Genomic DNA, 5,273 nt, shown 5'->3' with positions numbered 1-5,273 from the left:
CCATGTTTGATGAAAAACAAACACAGCACATCAGGACAAACACCTCATACCAACTGTAAAGAACGGTGGTGGAGGGGTGATGATTTGGGTTTGTTTTACAGCCGTCGGACCTGAGCACCAAGTAATATTCAGCTTTGGTTGCACTTTATATTTTATTTCTAATTAGCAAATGTAGCAAACTGTAGACTGACAATAGCATTTAGCATTTGTCACCAATACCATCTGTCTGAAGAGGATGGACAAATTATCATCATAATGAAGACTATTAGAAGTACAGAGAGACCACTCTTTATGTTTCCTGCATATTCATATGAAAATGTATTATCTACACTACCCACAATGCAACTTAGCTTGACTTTTGGCTAATGTAGCCACTACCCTTAAGCGGAGGTGATGGAAAAGGCTTTATAAAACTATTCACAGATGCAATTTTACTGCAGAGATACTCTGATGTTAAATATGGGATTATTTTTACCAACATACACGGAAAGTGAATTAAAAGTGTAAAATGTTTATAAGTGGCATTTTCTTTATCGTCGTTGGAACATAGATTAATTGATCATCTCAGTCAGCTCTCGTTAAATTCAAGACGCGCAGCCACGTACACCCGGCCACTCTAACAGATGTATAAACAGTTAGTCTGACCTTGTGCGTCTGCACGCATTCACAAGTTGAAATAGAGCTTAACAACAAACATACCGCTGACCTGTTTGACATGTGACATTTGGGAACTTGTTCTAGTCAGTGTCCTCTTCTTCAGCTGTAACAACATCTGTGCCTGTGTCATGTGTGCATACGTGCATTCATCCACATGCTAACAAACAGTAGACGAGGCATATTTATGTTTGGGTGATTTTTTTAAACCTTTGTGGTCAGAGCTACGAGGGAAGAAAAGACATGTCTATGGTGAGAAACGGTTGACTTCTTGCCATAAACTATTCACTATTACTCTTAAAATTTCTTCTTTCATCCACGTAGATGCTTCAGAGCTGTGTCAGAACAGAATGTCTAACATGCATATAAAATGTGGAGCAAACATTTGGGTCTATGGTGGGAATCTGAGAGAGGCAATCTGATCTTTAGACTTATTTTTTATTAGCATTCACTGGTCCCTGAAAGTCCTGATAAAGGCCGCACTCAAGGGCAGCATGGCTGTATCCTGCAAAGAGATATTATTATTTATTATTTTATTTTATTTCATTAACGTCACCACGACAGGGCACAGGGTGATGTGCCTTATGTTTTGCTGCTGGTTTGGCCAACCTTCTGGAGGACACAGGCTCCTGTTGTGTTTAAAACAAGACTTTTGCTCACTGCTTCAACAAGGGTAATTTTAGAGGCAAACAGCAGCTGTAACATCCGCTTGACTCTGTGAATAAAATGAGTATGCTATGTACATACATGCGCATTGTTATTTTTGTCCTATAGAAAATCTGTATTAAAAAAAATAAAGTAAATGAAACATACAGGGAGTGCAGAATTATTAGGCAAATTAGTATTTTGTCCACATCATCCTCTTCATGCATGTTGTCTTACTCCAAGCTGTATAGGCTCGAAAGCCTACTACCAATTAAGCATATTAGGTGATGTGCATCTCTGTAATGAGAAGGGGTGTGGTCTAATGACATCAACACCCTATATCAGGTGTGCATAATTATTAGGCAACGTCCTTTCCTTTGGCAAAATGGGTCAAAAGAAGGACTTGACAGGCTCAGAAAAGTCAAAAATAGTGAGATATCTTGCAGAGGGATGCAGCAGTCTCAAAATTGCAAAGCTTCTGAAGCATGATCATCGAACAATCAAGCGTTTCATTCAAAATAGTCAACAGGGTCGCAAGAAGCGTGTAGAAAAACCAAGGCGCAAAATAACTGCCCATGAACTGAGAAAAGTCAAGCGTGCAGCTGCCAAGATGCCACTTGCCACCAGTTTGGCCATATTTCAGAGCTGCAACATCACTGGAGTGCCCAAAAGCACAAGGTGTGCAATACTCAGAGACATGGCCAAGGTAAGAAAGGCTGAAAGACGACCACCACTGAACAAGACACACAAGCTGAAACGTCAAGACTGGGCCAAGAAATATCTCAAGACTGGTTTTTCTAAGGTTTTATGGACTGATGAAATGAGAGTGAGTCTTGATGGGCCAGGTGGATGGGCCTGTGGCTGGACTGGTAAAGGGCAGAGAGCTCCAGTCCGACTCAGACGCCAGCAAGGTGGAGGTGGAGTACTGGTTTGGGCTGGTATCATCAAAGATGAGCTTGTGGGGCCTTTTCGGGTTGAGGATGGAGTCAAGCTCAACTCCCAGTCCTACTGCCAGTTTCTGGAAGACACCTTCTTCAAGCAGTGGTACAGGAAGAAGTCTGCATCCTTCAAGAAAAACATGATTTTCATGCAGGACAATGCTCCATCACACGCGTCCAAGTACTCCACAGCGTGGCTGGCAAGAAAGGGTATAAAAGAAGAAAAACTAATGACATGGCCACCTTGTTCACCTGATCTGAACCCCATTGAGAACCTGTGGTCCATCATCAAATGTGAGATTTACAAGGAGGGAAAACAGTACACCTCTCTGAACAGTGTCTGGGAGGCTGTGGTTGCTGCTGCACGCAATGTTGATGGTGAACAGATCAAAACACTGACAGAAACCATGGATGGCAGGCTTTTGAGTGTCCTTGCAAAGAAAGGTGGCTATATTGGTCGCTGATTTGTTTTTGTTCTGTTTTTGAATGTCAGAAATGTATATTTGTGAATGTGGAGATGTTATATTGGTTTCACTGGTGAAAATAAATAATTGAAATGGGTATGTATTTGTTTTTTGTTAAGTTGCCTAATAATTATGCACAGTAATAGTCACCTGCACACACAGATATCCCCCTAAAATAGCTAAAACTAAAAACAAACTAAAAACTACTTCCAAAAACATTCAGCTTTGATATTAATGAGTTTTTTGGGTTCATTGAGAACATGGTTGTTGTTCAATAATAAAATTATTCCTCAAAAATACAACTTGCCTAATAATTCTGCACTCCCTGTAATCTGCAGTTAAAATATTCAGAATATCAGACTATTTAATGGAAATAATATATGAATATTCTGGTTATCTCTCCTATAGTTAGATTTCAGGAAATTTAAATCAAGGTGACTGGAGTGTAGACTCAGATACCACAGCTATAAGGTTAAGGTCTAATTTGTTGGCCTACAGTAGCTGACCCCGTTTGTTTTTTGAAATCTTGCTTTTGTTTTTAATTCATTTGAACTTGTCCTGGACTGACTGTCAGCACCTGAGGCTCAAGTAAAGCTGAAAACTGTCCGATCCCAGGTGTATACTAACAGGGCAAGATTTTTGTGACCTGATAGCACTGAACAACATTTTTACTCAATATTTCTGATGTGTCATGTTGACCAGCGTTCCCCAACCTTTTTGCGCCACGGACCAGTTTATGCCCAACAATATTTTCATGGACCAGCCTTTAAGGTGTCGTGGATAAATGCAACAAAATAAAACTAGTACCGGTACCGAAAAAAAGGTTTATTCATAACACATGTGAAAACTATGGAAAAGACACACACACACACACGTTTTACAGTCCTGTGGATTTTGAGTGTGTCTGTGTTCTTTTTCACCAGTCTGAGCTGGTGTGGATGTGCATTTAAATGTGTGTCTGTGATGCCATGCACTTTGTCTCCTACCCTGGAGTGAGGTTTATTTTTGAGGTGATGCATGATGGTTTGCTCCCACAGGACACTCGTGCTGTCAAAACAAATCACTCGGTGTGTGTGTGTGTGTGTGTGTGTTTATGTATGTCTCCACATAGCTGGTTTATTTCTTTTATGCATCTGCCCCTATTAATGCTTACAGTGCATGTATGTGGCTATGGATAGATTACTTTGCATGTGTGCATGCAGACTTTGTATGTGCAATAAAGCTATTTTACTTCAGAGCCCTTAAAGTGAAAAATTCGAGCTGTAACTGTGTATATATTTTCAACAAAAAACCAGGCAGCAGCTATAGCTACTATGTCACATACAGCAGGTTTACTTTATATATATATAAATGTATATCGTGTTTTTATATGTTTTTGACCAGCATCAATAATAAACTATGGTATTCAAAAGAACCACTGAAGAATAACCATACTCTGATCCAGCACTGATAATAGAAACAGTCTCCTTGTGCAATCATCAGCCACCTTATTATGTACACCTTGCAATTTTTAGACCAGGAACGTGTCCAGAAGGGGGGCATGGGGTGGCAGCCCTCCTCCCCTGAAATTTGATTAGATAAGCTTTATTTTCAGTCTCTGAAACCAGCTGAGTGTTTCCTTGGCTGTGTGTTTGGGATCATTGTCTTGCTGAAACATCCACCCTCATTTCATCTTTATCATCCTGGCAGATGATGGCGGATTTTTCCATTCATTCTTCACCAAAAAAGCTCCACATCATGATGTTGTTATGGTGTTTTTGGGATGATATGCAGTGCCTTTTGACCTCAGAACATGGTGTCTATTATGGCATCCAAGGAGTTCAGTTTTGGTTTGGTTATCTGACCAGACAACGTGATTTAGTGCATCACTTAGTGACTTTGAAACAATGGTACCTGCCAGTTGGAGGTCTTCTGAAGCTCTCCACAGGTGCTTCGTAACTCTTAGTGTTAGGATTGCTTTCTAAATACTGATAGATTTCATTTGGTGTCGTAACTTTCTATACCTTTTTGCACCTCCCTTTCTTCATGTGTTCAATACTGTTTCCTTGTGTCCTTTCTCATAATTACACATAATTTATGGACATCTATGGTTTGATTACTGTGCATGATTGGACTGGATGGGTTGTTATCGACATCTGGTGAGAATTTCATGTCAATAGTACCTTTAGAAGATATTTACTTGTTGACATGTTTAATACTTATTTTACCGGCTGTATATTTAAAGCCTTATGCTGCCCCACGTTTCACATAATAAATCTAATAGGTCACATGAGCCTGAAAATGATGTTTTCCATGTCAACTCTTTAATCAATTTTTCAATGCTAAAATATTGTACTGTTGTTATTGAATTTTCAAACTTTCTTAAGCACTGCACATGCTCTGACAAAAATTATTGTGAAATTAGTGTGACTTTGGTTTTTGACATTTATTCCATATTTTAACAATAATTAAAGTTATGTGTTGTGTTTTTGTGATTTAAGTATTTTGTGTAAAAGCAAATGAACCAAAAAGTCTGTAAGGTTATGAGGAAATCCTTTTTGAGGGTCGATATTGACTGATCTCTCACTACAGT

This window comes from Rhamphochromis longiceps, linkage group LG14 (genome assembly GCF_057381845.1).
Source record: "Rhamphochromis longiceps isolate RC_006_pf linkage group LG14, R_longiceps_female_GT1.1, whole genome shotgun sequence".
Taxonomy (NCBI): Eukaryota; Metazoa; Chordata; class Actinopteri; order Cichliformes; family Cichlidae; genus Rhamphochromis; species Rhamphochromis longiceps.
This window is presented reverse-complemented; position numbering follows the sequence as displayed.